At 39.4% G+C, this 21,613-nt stretch overlaps 1 long non-coding RNA gene across 3 annotated transcripts; it reads right to left on the minus strand.

Moving 5' to 3' along the window:
• Window positions 1–481: 481 nt before the first annotated feature.
• Window positions 482–18,469, minus strand: LOC121868094. Of its 3 annotated transcripts, XR_006089313.1 has the most exons (6): window positions 17,112–17,247; window positions 14,486–14,577; window positions 11,850–11,978; window positions 11,277–11,384; window positions 2,480–2,595; window positions 482–542 (listed from the first exon to the last, which is right to left on the minus strand). It is a non-coding gene; the product is annotated as an uncharacterized LOC121868094 (long non-coding RNA). The 3 variants fall into 3 exon arrangements; XR_006089314.1 differs by lacking the exons at window positions 482–542; window positions 17,112–17,247 and adding an exon at window positions 18,424–18,469 and having other exon boundaries at window positions 2,327–2,595; XR_006089315.1 differs by lacking the exons at window positions 482–542; window positions 17,112–17,247 and adding an exon at window positions 18,431–18,454 and having other exon boundaries at window positions 2,327–2,595.
• Between the last annotated feature and the right edge of the window lie 3,144 nt (window positions 18,470–21,613).

A 21,613-nucleotide genomic window follows, 5' to 3' on the forward strand; every position in this document is an offset into this window, starting at 1 on the left:
CGGTTGGGGCCTCGCTTCTAACCGGCACGATACATACATTAATATAGCTCAATGAATTTCTTGTTATAGTAAAGCATATACCGTACGGTCGTATGTCACACGAGGACGACTCCCTCGCTACCCGCCGTCTACGGCTATTGCTCATATAGTGACCGGATGTACCTGTACCAACTTATGCTGATGCACTGGGGATCACAGCAAAGTATTTCATCTAGAGTTTCAAATTTTACCGCTAGAAAATTCAATCGATACTTTTTGGGGGACCGTACATAATTTGGGGGGAACTGTTTTCGTTGTAGAAAAGTATCTTGGCTTTTATAATGTGAGTCTATAGGAATAGTGATTCGATTTACCATAGGTTTTTATAAGACACAGTACTCTTTCAAACTGGGGAATGCCTGTAGAACTTTCCTAACATTCAAAGTACCACAACAATATTAAATACAATACCACAGACTACTTGAGGTCCAGTAAACTTTATGTCCAGCCAACTTCATTCTAGTTCACATCAGGTCCACTGTAGGCAGTGTTGGAGAAAGTGCCTGAAAATATTACTTAAGATAAAGTACTGCACTGTTGATATGTAAAAATTTAAACTATGTCCTGTAGTCTTCTTCAAAACTATGCAAATAAAAGTTTACTCAACTCAACTGATTCATATAAGTAGAAAAAAGTATTTAGAGTACCACAGCATTTATAGAGTATCATAATTAATAAACAATGACATTATGTTTTGAAAACGAAAGTTAAAGTTATTAATATACTGTACTGTACTTTAAAGAACCACGAAATAAACACACATTCAAAATTGGGTATGGGATGAAAAACGTGAATCTGGGCCATATTTTGGAAGTGTCGCGTACCGCCGACGCCAATGGGACGCGACCTTACGCACAAACATTTACATAAATGCCCACTTTTATAGGATTACTGTACAAGTGTACTGAAATACAAGTACAGGTTGTACCTCTCCGGTCCGGCAACCACGGGACCCGACCGGTGCCGGACGCCGGAAATTTCCCGACCGTGGAAATTCGCCCTCTTCCTGGACAGATAGTGACTTCTGTTTACACTTGGAAGCACTAGCACCACTTTCTCTGCTTCGTGGTCTCTTTGAAGACATATTGAAGGGTTAAATGTCGTACAGTACCTTCTCAAATTTCGCGAGTTTTTAATTCGACGTTTTCTATTTGAACGCACAAAAAAAGCCGACACATTTAAAACTTTTGACGGCGGAAACTCAAATTTCGACGGGTTTGAATGGCCCGCCGACGTTCGGACGACGTGCACGATCGTGTAAACGGCGTTATTTCTCTTATGTACGAAAGATTCGTTATTATTTATTACTGAAAGTCTTTTGGATTGAATTAATGTTAGTGTGTGCAAAATGAGCAATACAATTCATTAATAATACGCTCAATATTAAAACGCGAGGAAATGAGACGGCACCGTTTTCGTCGATTACAAAAACGGTGACCGACTGGTTCTACGTATAAAACTGAAGAAAATAAGACCCCGGTTGTAGCTGTAGAAAAATTAATATGGTTCTTTTAAGTAATGTTAATACATGGAACAATAGAAGTAGCTAACGATAATGGTAAAGAAAAACAGAGATCGCGTATGCGAGTGCGCACGCGTGAAAACGTATCGTCATTACTTTACGTAAGAATGTGAAAGCAACACTTATTTACTGTTCATATATATTTTAATTAATGTTTCTGAATTTGTTTTTATTGAATTAATGTTTGTGTGTGCAAAATTAACAATACAATTTATTACTAATACGTGTAATATTAAAACGCGCGACGAGACGAGACGGCTGCCGGCATTGTTTTTGTTAAAGCTTACAAAACCGGTGACAGATTGGTTCTACATATAAAACTGAAGAAAATAAGACCCTGATTGTAGCTGTAGTAAAATTAATGTAAAAAAATTAATATGCTTGTTTGAAGTAATGTTATTTAATGTTAATAAATGGAACAATATAAGTAGCTAACCATCAATGGTAAAAAAAAAAGTGAAACTGAGCGTATGTAAGTGCGCACACGTGAAAACATGTCGTCGTTACTCTACTTAAGAATATGAAAGCAACACTTATTTACTGCTAGAATATATATTGAAGGGTTAAATGTTATGCTCTGTATAGACAAGCACAGAGAGAGAGCTGCCGGATGTAAACAAACCTTAATTTCCCCCGGCTTTGTCGTTGTTGTTTTTTTACGGGGATTAGCCCACCCGGGCATAGGTCACTGACCCACATTGGGGCCTGAGGGGCAAAAATTTAATACTCCTGTAATAATAATAATAATAATAATAATAATCAAGATTAAAAAAAAAAAAAAGCTGCCTATCTACCTATTGGACAAACTAAAATCGTTCCGGATCACAGAATGCCGGACTAGAGAGGTACAACCTGTACTCTAATACACTCGGCTCGTACGCCCAATGACACGACGTGAAGTGACGACGTCGGTATTACCTCCCAGCGGCGTTTCTCCGTTTGCCGTTAACGGCGTCGTGTGCGAGACCGGACGGGTCTGTACGGTCGAGTCTCGACTTGTCGTACCGAGATGTGTTGTTGGTCCTTGAAGCTTCCTGGAAATGTGACCAATAGCTATATAATACACAACACTGTAAAACTATTATATTATAGGCAGGGATTATTTGACCGGTACTCGGCACAATAACCGCCGCTTATTTGACAGAGATCTAAAATAAAACTAAATCCTTTTGTCAACAGAAATTATACAATTAAATAATACCATAATGTAATGACTTGTTTAATGCCCCCAACCATCCCGACTACAATCCTATACGATCCCCGCAGGTCCCGGTCAAATGGCCGACGGTTATTTGGCCCAGAATCGTGGTCAAATAACATCTTCGTACACTTATAATAAAGGCACTTGTTTGTTTAGTACCACGTGGAGAAACTGATTACTCAAATAGGTTAGGTTAGGTTGAAATAATCTTGTTCCAATGGTTTTTGATGTATTTTCAACTTTTATGACCTTCGGAAAATAGCTGCACGGCCAAAACGATAGTTTTACAAGTTTTTATTTGGATTTTTTCTAATAAATAAATATGATCTTAATTTCCTTACACTAACAAAAACAATGAATCTTCCAAAGTGAGTTAGACTTTCAACATGAAGGGTTAAAAAAACAACATTGAAAACCCTACCTAACCTAATCTAAACTACCTAACTTCTTGCGATGGACCAACAAAAACCGAATCGGCATACCCGGTTTCGTACGCGTCCAATAGTGTTTACATTTCGTGGACGCGACCGACGTAGAACGAAACTGCGACGATCTCGACGGATTCTTATCGTGCTGCCGGGAGAGAGGCACAATTTTGCGGGATTTATTATTTAAATCTCTCTGCTGTGACCAATCAGAGGACAGTGCAAATTTATTATGATATTTACACAGGAGCAAAAACTTTTTTTCTAGATATATTTAAGCCTCCTTCGTGACCTAAACGTTGAAGACGAGAACCGACTCACAGACAAAACATTAAAACACAAAAACAAAACATTAAAGAAATAACTTTTTCTGTTATCATTAGTTAAATACAGCTACTCCTCGACTTACGACCTACTCGACATACGACGGAGCGGCCATTTTTTTGGTCCGGTAAACACAGCTGTGAGCGCTAGCTCCCAAATTTGGGATGTTTTCGAGCTTATTACATTAACTGAAGGATATATAGACTTACCTACTTGTGTATAAGGACCCGAGGATAAGATAAGTATCGTCAAGCAACTTTAGTGTTGGGAACTTACTGTTTACCTTACAAAAATAACTGCTCGGGGTCCCATCACTCCTGGCTGGGTGTTGTGGGATGTCAACATTGCCCCACGGAAAGTGAATTTTCGCTTAAGAACTCTACATGGAAGAGTAAAGAAAAGATAGTATTGGACGAAGTTCTTGAAGACCTTGAGTTGAGTAGTGATGAGTCTAATACGAGTGATGAAGCACAAGGGAAGTTCGAAAGTGAGAAAATACAGCTACAACAAGAGGTAGTGAATAAGAAAGAAAATTCTAAAACAATGAGGGAGACAAGCTGGCATGAGGACAGTGAAAGCAAAGAAGTGAGAGAGGAGAAGAGACAAAATCATCTAGGACAAAAAACGTGTGTGGGTGGTAATAATAATGGAAATAACAGAAAGGAGATAGTGGAGAATGGATCAAGAACAGAGCAAAGTATGGAATTTGAAGGAAGCAGACAAGAACACACACAAGGTGAAGTTGGTCGTGTCAGGAAGAGATTAATTTTTCCAGTCATGCCCGATGACCTTCCTTGAAAAATTAAAATGGGCAGTACAACTAGGACGGGAGCATCGCAGCTTTGAGCCTCTTTTGAAAGAAGGCACACACAAGCCTTATCTTACAGGCTGTGGAAATGTTGACAACTGTTGGGTACAAGGGATTACTGATGGTTTTGCCAGAGGAGAGCGACATACTACTTACAAAGGTTATAATCTTCAGGTACCCTGTAATACTAGACCCAGAATACTTATTGGATGACGAAAGATTTGTTTGGGTCAAGAGGCATTTAATAAGGGGCGAAGAGAGAAGCCAGGTTATTGCTCTAATGAGAGGAAAGGTTCCAGAGAAAGTGTTCATCACAGGAGCAGGGTATAGGAAGGTGGCACTATATGTGGGGGGACCAATAATGTGTCTCAAGTGTTGCAGATGGGGACATAAGGCCTGGAGCTGTCAACTGGACCCACGTTGTAGATTCTGTGGGAAGAGGCACGAATCTAGCAACTGTAAGGACAAGATCAAAGCAGGAGAGAAAGTGAAGCCTTGTTGTTGTAAGTGTGGTAAAACTCTCAATGCTAGTTCAATTGCATGCGAGATGAGGCCACGTATGAGAAGTGACCAACAAAGGAATTATTCAGAGAACACCGAGGAAGTACGCTGTGGTCTGACAGTGACAAGACAGCAGGAGAACACACAGACAGTGATTCCTGAGAATGCCTGGCATGAAGATTCAAGAAGGATAAGGACTGCGCTTGCGGCCGGAAGCGTTGTTGATGCCAGAAACAAAGAGAGTAATAAACAAGTAGCAAGTGAGAGTAGTGGTGCAGCCCTCCAGGTTAGTGATAAAACTGTGCAAGAAATTCTGGGAGAAGAGGTGCTTAAGATGTTTCAGCTTTTGCAAAAGTTAGGTCAGAAAATAGAAGTGATAGAGAAAAGACTTGATACAGTGATAAATAAAGAAAGGGAAAACAAAGCTGTGAATAATGTAGAATTAAAAGGGAAAGAGGAAAGTGAAGAGCTCAAGCCTTTGAAAAATTCAGTGCTTAAAATAAGTATTACAGGGAAGGAGAGGAAAATAAAGGATTGTGTAGCGCAGGGAGCAACAACTGAAAGTTTTAAAAAGGTGTTGGTAAAGTGTAAAGATGCTGATAAAGAAAAACTTTTGAGGAAATGGGAATCTGTGCAGGAGGATTGGGCCTTCTTAAAGAATCTGATTGGAAAGGATATAAAATGTGTAAATATTAATCCTGGATCTAGCTAGCCTTAAGACGTCTTTAAGGTGGCGAGATGAGAATCCCAGGGCGAGATTCCTTGGCAGACGCCACGGCCCACCGCCACAGTCAACTTTTCCTGGGCCAGGCGCTCCGAGCTAGCGAGCGAGCCTGTAAACAACTCTGGCCTACTGACTCCGTCATATGATCATGGTCTACCCACTGTTCTTGGTTATATGTATGGAGCCGTATTAATATCCATGCTTAGGGATGACTAGCAGAAATATAGTCATCCCAGGTTAAGTATTGAACCACTGAATGAGAGTTCAAGGTACCAGGTTGTTCCTTGCAAACTAACAGGAGGTATTGTATGTTACTATAATTGTGGAGTTAGTCCAATGTGTTATGTATTCATCTGTAGTACCCATGAAAGAATAACCTGAGAGTATGAGGTTCTAACCACGAATTGAGAAGGTAATTTGTTCCTTGTTAAAGTAAGACCTGCGGGTCCAGGGTTATTGACAGTGTGTAAGCATTGCTAAATCTTACTTGTCACAGAAATACTACAACAGTATCCAATAAAGTAATGAATATTTGGAGGTGTTTAATGAGGTAATAAGTTCTTGAAGTGTTTGATGACTTAATAAGTTAATTTCGGTTCTGTTTAGCCTGAGTGAATCTAAGATGCATCTTCTCCACTCACTGTATTAATAAATATTGAGTTAGTAATCTGAGTATCACCACTCTACTCCTTCTAAACATTGGTTCCCAGAAAATAATACTTACTCACGTGCCTATACATCTACCACACTACCCAAAACCCTTCCATGAGTTCTGTTATATAATGAAAAGTCTGGGTGGTGGCAGCTACCCCTTGTAAGTATAAAAAGTGTTATACAAAGAATCACATGGTTCCCCAGACTAACCCATGTATAAGAAAGACATAAAACAAAGTATACTTCAGAAAGGTAAGAACATTGAAACTGAAAATACAATCTATATGAAAGGAAATGAAAAGAAAGAACCTTGACTTGGAAAACATAAGTGGAGAAGCATAAGAGTTACTTATATAAGAACATATAAGAATATAAGGTATATAGAGGTAAAGAACATATAAGAATAAATATATATGTAAAGAATGGAAGGAGAATAAGTATATTAAACAGGGTACTCATTGGAGGAATGCTACATAGAACAAATAAGTATATGAGTAAATAGAATACTAACAGAAAACAGTAGCTGGATGGTAAATTATTGAAAAGAGAAAACGCGGCCCGTTACAGGGACAGGAAAGGCGACCTGCTTAAACTGTCTGGATATAAGGGATTTCATCTCTATTCGGGTAAAGGTATAAGAGGGGTCTCAACATACATTAAGAATTCCATACCAGCAGAACTAGTTGGAAACCCGAGTAGAGTACAAGGAATAGAAAGTGTCTGTATAAAGTTATATTTGAAGGAAGGAGAACTGAACATAGCAAATTTGTATATTTCTGGATGCTGTTTTGACCTCAACTTCTTACCAGATTGCATGTTTTTGGACTCAACTTTGGCTGTAAGAGATTTTAATGCTCGACATCCAAGACTCGAAACAATGGGGAGAATTAATAGAAATGGTATAAAATTTTGGCAATTTTTACAAGATCACCCAGATTCTTACTTGTTAGGAAATAAGGAAGTGACTCATATTAAAGGAGGAAGGTTAGACTATGCTTGCATGATAAGCAGTCAGGGAGTCCAGGGAGAATGTGAGATAATAAGGGAGCTAGTCAGTGACCATTTTGTTGTGTATGTTCAATTACCATTAGGGAAGAGACAGGTGAGATATAGGAGGAAGAAATTGAAACTAAACAAGGATGACACAGAAGTGTTTACCCAAAATATAGAGAAATGGTACAGAAATTATACACCAGTCTGTATGGATAGCTTTTATAATGACTTAGTTGGGGAGATAGAAATATATTTGACTAAGTCAACACAGAAAAAAATAAATGATAAGAGACATGGGGCTAGGAAACACTGCTATACCAATGACAAAATGTTGAAGGGATGGACACAAATGTTAAGGGCAGCACATAAAGATTGGGTAAAGAATGGTAGAAGAGAAGAAGATAGGGAAATCTTCATGGATATAGCCAAAATATGTGGGCAGGCTAGGAAGGAGGCAAGGGAGAAATATTGGCAAGATTTTGCACAGCACATTGGGGAGAGTAAAAATCTCAAAGAAATATGGCAGGATATTAACAAAATTAGAGGAAAAAGGAGTAATTTTATTAGCCATCCTCATCCAGAGGAAGAAGCTAATAAACTGGTTGACAAATGGGCTAAAGCTGCTAGTGTTGCCTCCCTGCCTAACAGGACAATAGAAGCATTAGATGAGTGGCAAAATGAAAGAAAAAGATTTATTTCATCAGCTCTAAATATTTGTGATGTAACATGTGTAGATATTACTCAAGATGCTGTTAAAAAAGGAAAATCTACAGCACCAGGCGAAGATGGTGTGACATATGAAATTTTGAACTGCTTAGTTGGTATGGAAAATAGTCCATTATTAGATTTATTCAACATGAGCTATGCAGAGGGTAGATTACCAACAGAATGGAAGAAAGCGATAGTTATTCCTTTCCCTAAGGCAACTGGTGGATACAGGCCAGTGTCTTTAACATCTTGTTTTTCCAAGATGATGGAGAGAGTATTATTAAATAGGCTTGTATATATTGTGGGGGAAAATCTATCTTGTAATTTATTTGTTTTTTGGAAGGGAAATGTACTTCAGACTGTGTTATAAAATGTTTATCAAATGATGCAGACAGATGTAGAGTTTTTGTGGATTTACAAGGAGCATTTGATAAAGCTCACAGTGAAGTAGTTATGAATGAACTGGCTGCTCTAGGGGTATCAGGAAAGTTGTTACACTGGATAGGTGACTACTTGCATGGAAGGAGAATCTGTGTATGGTATCAGGGATGTTTGTCTGAGGAAAGAGCACTTGAACTAGGCACTCCCCAAGGGGGAGTATTGAGTCCAATGTTATTTAATGTGTTAATGAACAAGATAGCCTCACACAAATATCCCAAAGGAGTTGTAACCATCATTTATGCAGATGACATCTTATTTCAAGGAAACTCTGTAAAAAATTTGCAGATTGCATTAAATGATTTTAGTGTTCTTTCTCAAAAGATGGGCTTAGTTATGAATGAAGAAAAAACCAAGTGTGAATGTAAAGGAAGAGGAACTGAATCCGTTTTTCTAAATGGAAAAATTGTTGAGAAAGTGTCAAAGTATAAATATTGAGGAATGTATATTGGCTTTACTAGTGAAAGTAAAGAGGCAGAAATATATCATGTCCTCACTCAATGTAGAGCAAGATTACAGCCCTTGAAGGCTCTAGCATGTTGTGGTAAAGGTGCTGGGGTACCCATACTGAGAATGATGTGTATTTCTACCATCAGATCACTTATAGACTATGCAGCACCTGTCCTCTCTTGTACTGGTGAAGGAAGGCTACGGAAGCTTGAGATCATGCAAAATGAAGCAATGAGAATTATTTTAGGGTGTCAAAAGAATGCAATGATTGAGATAATGAAAATGGAACTAGGGTTACAGAGCATTTCACAGAGGGTCAATGAAATTAATACAGTTGCAGCAGTTCGATTAATGAGAGGGAACAGTGGGGGTAAATTTGTACAAGATATAAATGATGGTTTAAAAGATAAAAGGACCTTCTGCAGGCAAGGCAAGAGAGGATACATGAATGGATTAGTAAATATTATTAAAAAATGTAATCTGGCAGACTGGTGTACAGCTGTTCAGAAGAGTTGTAAGAATCCACCCTGGGAAGAACGAGAAGTAGAGTTAGACATAGTGCCTCTCACAATGAAGAAATCATTACATGAACCAGGACAGTTAAAGGGCTTTATATGGGAATAAGATTAGTAATTTGCCTAAAATAAACACATTGCATGTTTTTTGTGACGGTTCAGTTATGTCAAGTGGCAGGGCAGGGTGCGGGATCCTTATAAGACAGCACACAGAACAAGGAAATGATGACATCAAAATTGGACTTTGGTTGAGAAGTTTTATTTCATCAACACAAGCTGAGTTATATGCAATGTTAGTAGGATTGGAAAATGTTGTAAAGAGGTATAAAGATGCATATTTTGTTGTTGATAGTAGGGCAGCTTTGGATTCTTTGAACAGTGGGAGTCCAGTCTTTGGACACATTATTGGTTCATGTAGAAAATTAGTAAATACAATACGGAAAAATGGCCATAATGTTCAATTTGTATGGGTCCCTTCACATGTGGGGATTGGTCTTAATGTTGTCAAATTATGTATTTTTGAATGCAGACATTAGTGATTGCGCTGTGTACCGACAACATTTTCATTTGTAATTCCCTTTAAAATGGCCGGCAAGCGTAAGATTGAGAGTTTCGTGGTGCCGAGAAGAAAATGAGACGCCCATCTATGTACAGTATTATTTTCCCATTTTCGACTTGCGACCCGGTCGCCGGTCCCTGACCCCGTCGTAAGTCGGGGACCGACTGTACCGTAATGTGCTGGCTATATACGGTATAGCTCTACTGTATATCATTATCTACAAGAGTTAAGTCGGACTCGCGAACGAGCCTCGGGAGCTCGACTCGTCTGTCGGTCGAAGAGCTCCTATACGGTATTGGCTTATAATCGACGAGTACGGTCACCCCAAAATAATATCTTTAGCCACGGGGTCGACGTGCTTCGAGGCTATTCGACCAATGTTACACGACCCGTTTCAGAACTGTTGCTAACTCTACGTCTACACCTCTGAGCACGAATGAGTATACGTATGTTTTTGAGAGATGCGAATCCTCCGAGGCTTCCGATCGCACGTCAAGCGAATTGAGATTGCGTGTCGTAAATGGACGCCGACGCCGTGCCGGTCATTAATGGGATCTTACGTCAAACGAACCGAGGAATTATCGGAAAGACGCAACGGGGCGAGCGAACCCGCGGTATCGCGATGGATCAGCCGCCACGAAAAGACCGGCGACGCGCCGATTTAAATTCTTATTGTGACGTTAAACCGACACTATTTACGAATCAATAATATTTGGCAGATCCCAATTAGACCGATATACTGTATATTGCTGTAGCTGTTCACTCTAATATCAACTACTATTTCCTTGGTCACCTCTCATAAATCATACGTGTCGTCGACGACTATATTCTGCAGCTCGGTACGAATGAAACCGTCACTACGACACGGTGAAATGTTCGCCTCGAGGTCCGTCTCGGTTGTGATCCGAAACTCTTCCATTTAAAGTATATTTCCATGTTATTGTAATCCTCAGTCAGGGGCTTCTTTACATATGCCTTGCTTCTACCCAGCACGATACATACATTAATATAGCTTAATGGATTTCTTGTTATAGTAAAGCATATACTGTACGGTTGTATGTCACGCGAGGATGACTCCCTCTCTCGCTACCCGCCGTCTATGGCTGTTGCTCATATAGTGACCGGATGTACCTGTACCAATTTATGCTGATGCACTGGAGATCACATCAAAGTCTTTCACCCAGCGTTTCAAATTTTACCGCTAGAAAATCTATCAATACTTTTTGGAGACTACATAATTGGGGGGGAACCTTTTTCATTGAAGAAAAGTATCTTGGCTTTTATAATGTGAGTCTATAGGAATATTGATTCGATTTACCATAGGTTTTTATAAGACACAGTACTCTTTCAAACTGGGGAATGCCTGTACAACTTTCCTAACATTCAAAGTACCACAACAATATTAAATACAATACCACAGACTACTTGAGGTCCAGTTAGCTTCAGGTCCACTTCACTGCAGGTCCAGCCAACTTCATTCTAGTTCACATCAGGTCCACTTTAGGCAGTGATGGAGAAAGTACCTGAAAATATTACTTAAGATAAAGTACTGCACTGTTGATATGCAAACATTTAAACTATGTACTAAGTACTGTAGTCTTCTTCAAAACTATGCAAATAAAAGTTTCATAAACTGAATTGAAACATACAGGCAGAAAAAGTAGTACAGCATTTGTAAAGAATCATAATTAATAAACAATGACATTATGTTTTGAAAACGAAGCTAAAAGTTATTAATATACTGCACTGTACTTTAAAGAATAACGAAATAAACACACATTCAAAATTTGGTTTGGGATGAAAAACGTGAATCTGGGCCACAATTTTGAGAGGTCCCGTACCACCGACACCAATGGGAAGTGACTTTAGACACAATCATTTACATAAATGTCCACTTTTATAGGATTACTGTACAAGTGCACTTAAATACAAGTCCTCTAATACGCTCGGCTCGTACGCCCGACGCGAAGTGACGACGTCGGTCTTACCTCCCGCGGGTCGGCGGCGGCGGCGTTTCTCCGTTTGCCGTTAACGGCGTCGTGTGCGAGACCGGACGGGTCTGTACGGTCGAGTCTCCACTTGTCGTACCGAGATGTGTTGTTGGTCCTTAAAGCTTCCTGGAAATGTAACAGATACCTATATAATACACAACACTGTAAAACTATTATATTATAGGCAGGGATTATTTGACCAGTACTCGGCACAATAACCGCCGGTTATTTGACAAAGATCTAAAATAAAACTAAATCCTTTTGTCAACAGAAATTATACAATTAAATAATACCATAATGGAATGACTTGTTTAATGCCCCCAACCATCCCGACTACAATCCCACACGATCCCCGCAGGTCCCGGTCAAATAGCCGACGGTCATTTGGCCCAGAATCCGGGTCAAATAACAACTTTGTATTAAAAATAAACATTACTCAATAGTTTAACACCACATGGAGAAACCGATTACTCAAATAGGTTACGTAAAGTTGAAATTATCTTTTTCCAACGGTTTTTATGGATATTTTGAACGATTATGACTTTTGGAAAATAGATGCACGGCCAAAACGATAATTTTACCAGTATTTATTTGGATTTTTTCTAATAAATTTATATGATCTTAATTTCCTTACACTAACAAAAACAATGAATCTTCCAAAAAAAGTTACTTTCAACATGAAGGGTTAAAAAAAAACATTGAAAACCCTACCTAACCTAATCTAATCTAAACTACCTAACTTCTTGCGATGGACGAGCAAAAATTTAATCGGCATACCCGGTTTCGTACAGTCCAATAGCGTCTACATTTCGTGGACGTGACCGACGTAGAACGAAACTGCGACGTTATTGACGGATTCTTTTCGTGCTTCCGGGAGAAACGCACAATTTTGCGGGATTTATTATTTAAATCTCTCTCGCTCGAATTTCACATAATCTGCTGTGACCAAACAGAGGACAGTGCAAATCTATTGTGATATTTACGCAGGAGCTTAAACTTTTTTTTCTAGATATATTTAAGCCTCCTTCGTGACCTAAACGTTGAAGACGAGAACCGACTCACAGACAAAACATTAAAACACAAAAACAAAACATTAAAGAAATAACTTTTTCTGTTATCACTAGTTAAATACAGCTACTCCTCGACTTACGACCTACTCGACGTACGACCGCCTCGGTCGTACCAAAATTTTGTCAAATTACCTATTTTCGAGTCCTGACGTGAGTGATTGCACTGTGTACCGACAAAATTTTTGTTTGTAATTCCCTTTAAAATGGCTGGCAAGCGTAAGAGTGAGAGTTCTCGTGGTGCCGAGAAGAAGAATTGACACCCGTTTTAGATTTTCTATGTACGGTATTATTTTCGACTTGCGACCCCGGTCCCTAACCCCGTCGTCAGTCGGGGACCGACTGTACCGTAATGTGCTGGGTATATACGGTATAGCTCTACTGTATATCATTATCTACAAGAGTTAAGTCGGACTCGCGAACGAGCCTCGGGAACTCGACTCGTCCGTCTGTCGAGAAGCTCCTGTATTGGCTTATAATCGACGTGTACGGTCACCCAAAAATAATATCTTTAGCCACGGGGTCGACGTGATTCGAGGCTATTCGACCAATGTTACACGACCCGTTTCAGAACTGTTGCTAACTCTACGTCTACACCTCTGAGCATACGTATGTTTTTGAGAGATGCGAATCCTCCGAGGCTTCCGATCGCACGTCAAGCGAATTGAGATTGCGTGTCGTAAATGGACGCCGACGCCGTGCCGGTCATTAATGGGATCTTACGTCAAACGAACCGAGGAATTATCGGAAAGACGCAACGGGGCGAGCGAACCCGCTGTATCGCGATGGGTCAGCCGCCACGAAACGACCGGCGACGCCCCAATTTAAATTCTTATTGTGACGTTAAACCGACACTATTTACGAATCAATAATATTTGGCAGATCCCAATTAGACCGATATACTGTATATTGCTGTAGCTGTTCACTCTAATATCAACTACTATTTCCTTGGTCACCTCTCATAAATCATACGTGTCGTCGACGACTATATTCTGCAACTCGGTACGAATGAAACCGTCACTACGACACGGTGAAATGTTCGCCTCGAGGTCCGTCTCGGTTGTGATCCGAAACTCTTCCATTTAAAGTATATTTCCATGTTATTGTAATCCTCAGTCAGGGGCTTCTTTACATATGCCTTGCTTCTACCCAGCACGATACATACATTAATATAGCTTAATGGAGTTTTTGTTATAGTAAAGCATATACTGTACGGTTGTATGTCACGCAAGGATGACTCCCTCTCTCGCTACCCGCCGTCTATGGCTGTTGCTCATATAGTGACCGGATGTACCTGTACCAATTTATGCTGATGCACTGGAGATCAAATCAAAGTCTTTCACCCAGCGTTTCAAATTTTACCGCTAGAAAATCTATCAATACTTTTTGGGGGGGGGGAGCTTTTTTCATTGAAGAAAAGTATCTTGGCTTTTATAATGCGAGTCTATAGGAATATTGATTCGATTTACCATAGGTTTTTATAAGACACAGTACTCTTACAAACTGGGGAATGCCTGTAGAACTTTCCTAACATTCAAAGTACCACAACAATATTAAATACAATACCACAGACTACTTGAGGTCCAGTAAATTTCATGTCCAGCCAACTTCATTCTAGTTCACATCAGGTCCACTGTAGGCAGTGTTGGAGAAAGTGCCTGAAAATATTACTTAAGATAAAGTACTGCACTGTTGATATGTAAAAATTTAAACTATGTCCTGTAGTCTTCTTCAAAACTATGCAAATAAAAGTTTACTCAACTCAACTGATTCATATAAGTAGAAAAAAGTATTTAGAGTACCACAGCATATATAGAGTATCATAATTAATAAACAATGACATTATGTTTTGAAAACGAAACTTAAAGTTATTAATATACTGTACTGTACTTTAAAGAAACACGAAATAAACACACATTCAAAATTGGGTGTGGGATGAAAAACGTGATTCTGGGCCATATTTTGGAAGTGTCGCGTACCGCCGACGCCAATGGGACGCGACCTTACGCACAAACATTTACATAAATGCCCACTTTTATAGGATTACTGTACAAGTGTACTGAAATACAAGTACAGGTTGTACCTCTCCGGTCCGGCAACCACGGGACCCGACCGGTGCCGGACGCCGGATATATCCCGACCGTGGAAATTCGCCCTCTTCCTGGACAGATAGTGACTTCTGTTTACACTTGGAAGCACTAGCACCACTTTCTCTGCTTCGTGGTCTCTTTGAAGACATATTGAAGGGTTAAATGTCGTACAGTACCTTCTCAAATTTCGCGAGTTTTTAATTCGACGTTTTCTATTTGAACGCACAAAAAAAACCGACACATTTAAAACTTTTGACGGCGGAAACTCAAATTTCGACGGGTTTGAATGGCCCGCCGACGTTAGGACGACGTGCAAGATCGTGAAAACGGCGTTATCTCTCTTATGTACGAAAGATTCATTATTATTTATTACTGAAAGTCTTTTGGATTGAATTAATGTTAGTGTGTGCAAAATGAGCAATACAATTCATTAATAATACGCTCAATATTAAAACGCGAGGAAATGAGACGGCACCGTTTTCGTCGATTACAAAACCGGTGACTGACTGGTTCTACGTATAAAACTGAAGAAAATAAGACCCTGGTTGTAGCTGTAGAAAAATTAATATGGTTCTTTTAAGTAATGTTAATAAATGGAACAATAGAAGTAGCTAACGATAATGGTAAAGAAAAACAGAGATCGCGTATGCGAGTGCGCACGCGTGAAAACGTATCGTCATTACTTTAAGTAAGAATGTGAAAGCAACACTTATTTACTGTTCATATATATTTTAATTAATGTTTCTGAATTTGTTTTTATTGAATTAATGTTTGTGTGTGCAAAATTAACAATACAATTTATTACTAATACGTGTAATATTAAAACGCGCGACGAGACGAGACGGCTGCCGGCATTGTTTTTGTTAAAGCTTACAAAACCGGTGACAGATTGGTTCTACATATAAAACTGAAGAAAATAAGACCCTGATTGTAGCTGTAGTAAAATTAATGTAAAAAAATTAATATGCTTGTTTGAAGTAATGTTATTTAATGTTAATAAATGGAACAATATAAGTAGCTAACCATCAATGGTAAAAAAAAGTGAAACTGCGCGTAGGTAAGTGCGCACACGTGAAAACATGTCGTCGTTACTCTACTTAAGAATATGAAAGCAACACTTATTTACTGCTAGAATATATATTGAAGGGTTAAATGTTGTGCTCTGCATAGACAAGCACAGAGAGAGAGCTGCCGGATGTATTTACAACTTCAGCGGTCACTGATGACACTATGAACTATCACTGTGTACACTGTATCTCCCTGTGAGTGGTGTATTATAAACACAGATTCAGTCCTTGAGCAAGCACACAAACAAAATAAATTTAAATTCTCTGTGGCACCTATGACACGAATAGGCTGGCAGTTGTCCTTACCAGCTCGATTGCCAATATGTATTCACTTTAAGTTATTATAGTCTCTTTTGCATTCACTGATGACAACTATGAACTGATTTAACTGAAGGCACAGTACTACACTCCCTGGTTGGCCTTTATCACAGCCGTGACCACAACACACTAAAAAATAAAATAAAATAAAAGCTTTGTCATGTGGCAGTGATTGTGTGGTTATAGGCCTGTGACCCTGGCTGTACCTCCAACTCGGTGGAAATTGAGTTTTCAAAAATACAATCGTGTCTAGCATGAAAAGTCCGACATCGATTTACACTTTCACCTCACTAAGACGATCTTGACGAGCTTATGTAATCACTGTCCAATTTCTGCCGCTCTACATCGAAGGCCCGAATGCCGAACACGCTTTGTTACAGAGACGCAACACGACCCGCCCGCCCTTCTTAGCGGTGAATATTAAACCTAATTTCCCCCGGCTTTGTCGTTGTTGTTGTTTTTTACGGGGATTAGCCCACCCGGGCATAGGTCACTGACCCACATTGGGGCCTGAGGGGCAAAAATTTAATACTCCTGTAATAATAATAATAATAATCAAGATTAAAAAAAAAAAAAAAAAGCTGCCTATCTACCTATTGGAGAAACTAAAATCGTTCCGGATCACAGAATGCCGGACTAGAGAGGTACAACCTGTACTCTAATACACTCGGCTCGTACGCCCAATGACACGACGTGAAGTGACGACGTCGGTATTACCTCCCAGCGGCGTTTCTCCGTTTGCCGTTAACGGCGTCGTGTGCGAGACGGGACGGGTCTGTACGGTCGAGTCTCGACTTGTCGTACCGAGATGTGTTGTTGGTCCTTAAAGCTTCCTGGAAATGTGACCAATACCTATATAATACACAACAGTGTAAAACTATTATATTATAGGCAGGGATTATTTGACCGGTACTCGGCACAATAACTGCCGGTTATTTGACAGAGATCTAAAATAAAACTAAATCCTTTTGTCAACAGAAATTATACAATTAAATAATACCATAATGTAATGACTTGTTTAATGCCCCCAACCATCCCGACTACAATCCTATACGATCCCCGCAGGTCCCGGTCAAATGGCCGACGGTTTTTTGGCCCAGAATCGTGGTCAAATAACATCTTCGTACACTTATAATAAAGGCACTTGTTTGTTTAGTACCACGTGGAGAAACTGATTACTCAAATAGGTTAGGTTAGGTTGAAATAATCTTGTTCCAATGCTTTTTGATGTATTTTCAACTTTTATGACCTTCGGAAAATAGCTGTACGGCCAAAACGATAATTTTACCAGTTTTTATTTGGATTTTTTCTAATAAATAAATAAATACGATCTTAATTTCCTTACACTAACAAAAACAATGAATCTTCCAAAGTGAGTTAGACTTTCAACATGAAGGGTTAAAAAAACAACATTGAAAACCCTACCTAACCTAATCTAAACTACCTAACTTCTTGCGATGGACCAACAAAAACCGAATCGGCATACCCGGTTTCGTACGCGTCCAATAGTGTTTACATTTCGTGGACGCGACCGACGTAGAACGAAACTGCGACGATCTCGACGGATTCTTATCGTGCTGCCGGGAGAGAGGCACAATTTTGCGGGATTTATTATTTAAATCTCTCTGCTGTGACCAATCAGAGGACAGTGCAAATTTATTATGATATTTACACAGGAGCAAAAACTTTTTTTCTAGATATATTTAAGCCTCCTTCGTGACCTAAACGTTGAAGACGAGAACCGACTCACAGACAAAACATTAAAACACAAAAACAAAACATTAAAGAAATAACTTTTTCTGTTATCATTAGTTAAATACAGCTACTCCTCGACTTACGACCTACTCGACATACGACGGAGCGGCCATTTTTTTGGTCTGGTAAACACAGCTGTGAGCGCTAGCTCCCAAATTTGGAATGTTTTCGAGCCTATTACATTATCTGAAGGATATATAGACTTACCTACTTGTGTATAAGGACCCGAGGATAAGATAAGTATCGTCAAGCAACTTTGGTGTTGGGAACTTACTGTTTACCTTACGAAAATAACTGCTCGGGGTCCCATCACTCCTGGCTGGGTGTTGTGGGATGTCAACATTGCCCCACGGAAAGTGAATTTTCGCTTAAGAACTCTACATGGAAGAGTAAAGAAAAGATAGTATTGGACGAAGTTCTTGAAGACCTTGAGTTGAGTAGTGATGAGTCTAATACGAGTGATGAAGCACAAGGGAAGTTCGAAAGTGAGAAAATACAGCTACAACAAGAGGTAGTGAATAACAAAGAAAATTCTAAAAGAATGAGGGAGACAAGCTGGCACGAGGACAGTGAAAGCAAAGAAGTGAGAGAGGAGAAGAGACAAAAACATCTAGGACAAAAAACGTGTGTGGGTGGTAATAATAATGGAAATAACAGAAAGGAGATAGTGGAGAATGGATCAAGAACAGAGCAAAGTATGGAATTTGAAGGAAGCAGACAAGAACACACACAAGGTGAAGTTGGTCGTGTCACGAAGAGATTAATTTTTCCACAGTCATGCCCGATGACCTTCCTTGAAAAATTAAAATGGGCAGTACAACTAGGACGGGAGCATCGCAGCTTTGAGCCTCTTTTGAAAGAAGGCACACACAAGCCTTATCTTACAGTGGGGACCATGGAGGCTGTGGAAATGTTGACAACTGTTGGGCACAAGGGATTACTGATGGTTTTGCCAGAGGAGAGCGACATACTACTTACAAAGGTTATAATCTTCAGGTACCCTGTAATACTAGATCCAGAATACTTATTGGATGACGAAAGATTTGTTTGGGTCAAGAGGCATTTAATAAGGGGCGAAGAGAGAAGTCAGGTTATTGCTCTAATGAGAGGAAAGGTTCCAGAGAAAGTGTTCATCACAGGAGCAGGGTATAGGAAGGTGGCACTATATGTGGGGGGACCAATAATGTGTCTCAAGTGTTACAGATGGGGACATAAGGCCTGGAGCTGTCAACTGGACCCACATTGTAGATTCTGTGGGAAGAGGCACGAATCTAGCAACTGTAAGGACAAGATCAAAGCAGGAGAGAAAGTGAAGCCTTGTTGTTGTAAGTGTGGTAAAACTCACAATGCTAGTTCAATTGCATGCGAGATGAGGCCACGTATAAGAAGTGACCAACAAAGGAATTATTCAGAGAACACTGAGGAAGTACGCTGTGGTCTGACAGTGACAAGACAGCAGGAGAACACACAGACAGTGATTCCTGAGAATGCCTGGCATGAAGATTCAAGAAGGATAAGGACTGCGCTTGCGGCCGGAAGCGTTGTTGATGCCAGAAACAAACAGAGTAATAAACAAGTAGCAAGTGAGAGTAGTGGTGCAGCCCTCCAGGTTAGTGATAAAACTGTGCAAGAAATTCTGGGAGAAGAGGTGCGTAAGATGTTTCAGGTTTTGCAAAAGTTAGGTCAGAAAATAGAAGTGATAGAGAAAAGACTTGATACAGTGATAAATAAAGAAAGGGAAAACAAAGCTGTGAATAATGTAGAATTAGAAGGGAAAGAGGAAAGTGAAGAGCCCAAGCTTTTGAAAAATTCAGTGCTTAAAATAAGTATTAAAGGGAAGGAGAGGAAAATAAAGGATTGTGTAGTGCAGGGAGCAACAACTGAAAGTTTTAAAAATGTGTTGGTAAAGTGTAAAGATGCTGATAAAGAAAAACTTTTGAGGAAATGGGAATCTGTGCAGGAGGATTGGGCCTTCTTAAAGAATCTGATTGGAAAGGATATAAAATGTGTAAATATTAATCATGGATCTAGCTAGCCTTAAGATAATGTCCTGGAATGTTAATGGTCTACGAAATAGAGTGACAGATGTACACTACTTTACCCTTAAAAATAATATTGACATAATTACCCTTCAAGAGACTGGGGACAGGAAAGGCGACCTGCTTAAACTGTCTGGATATAAGGGATTTCATCTCTATTCGGGTGAAGGTATAAGAGGGGTCTCAACATACATTAAGAATTCCATACCAGCAGAACTAGTTGGAAGCCCGAGTAGAGTACAAGGAATAGAAAGTGTCTGTATAAAGTTATATTTGAAGGAAGGAGAACTGAACATAGCAAATTTGTATATTTCTGGAGGCTGTTTTGACCTCAACTTCTTACCAGATTGCATGTTTTTGGACTCAACTTTGGCTGTAAGAGATTTTAATGCTCGACATCCAAGACTCGAAACAATGGGGAGAATTAATAGTAATGGTATAAAATTTTGGCAATTTTTACAAGATCACCCAGATGCTTACTTGTTAGGAAATAAGGAAGTGACTCATATTAAAGGAGGAAGGTTAAACTATGCTTGCATGATAAGCAGTCAGGGAGTCCAGGGAGAATGTGAGATAATAAGGGAGCTAGTCAGTGACCATTTTGTTGTGTATGTTCAATTACCATTTGGGAAGAGACAGGTGAGATATAGGAGGAAGAAATTGAAACTAAACAAGGATGACACAGAAGTGTTTACCCAAAATATAGAGAAATGGTACAGAAATTATACACCAGTCTGTATGGATAGCTTTTATAATGACTTAGTTGGGGAGATAGAAAGATATTTAACTAAGTCAACACAGAAAAAAATAAATGATAAGAGACATGGGGCTAGGAAACACTGCTATACCAATGACAAAATGTTGAAGGGATTGACACAAATGTTAAGGGCAGCACATAAAGATTGGGTAAAGAATGGTAGAAGAGAAGAAGATAGGGAAATCTTCATGGATATAGCCAAAATATGTGGGCAGGCTAGGAAGGAGGCAAGGGAGAAATATTGGCAAGATTTTGCACAGCACATTAGGGAGAGTAAAAATCTCAAAGAAATATGGCAGGATATTAACAAAATTAGAGGAAAAAGGAGTAATTTTATTAGCTATCCTCATCCAGAGGAAGAAGCTAATAAACTGGTTGACAAATGGTCTAAAGCTGCTAGTGTTGCCTCCCTGCCTAACAGGACAATAGAAGCATTAGATGAGTGGCAAAATGAAAGAAAAAGATTTATTTCATCAGCTCTAAATATTTGTGATGTAACATGTGTAGATATTACTCAAGATGAGTTATTAAATGCTGTTAAAAAAGGAAAATCTACAGCACCAGGCGAAGATGGTGTGACATATGAAATTTGGAACTGCTTAGTTGGTATGGAAAATAGTCCATTATTAGATTTATTCAACATGAGCTATGCAGAGGGTAGATTACCA

This window comes from Homarus americanus, unplaced genomic scaffold (assembly GCF_018991925.1).
Source record: "Homarus americanus isolate GMGI-L3 unplaced genomic scaffold, GMGI_Hamer_2.0 scaffold26487, whole genome shotgun sequence".
NCBI lineage: Eukaryota > Metazoa > Arthropoda > Malacostraca > Decapoda > Nephropidae > Homarus > Homarus americanus.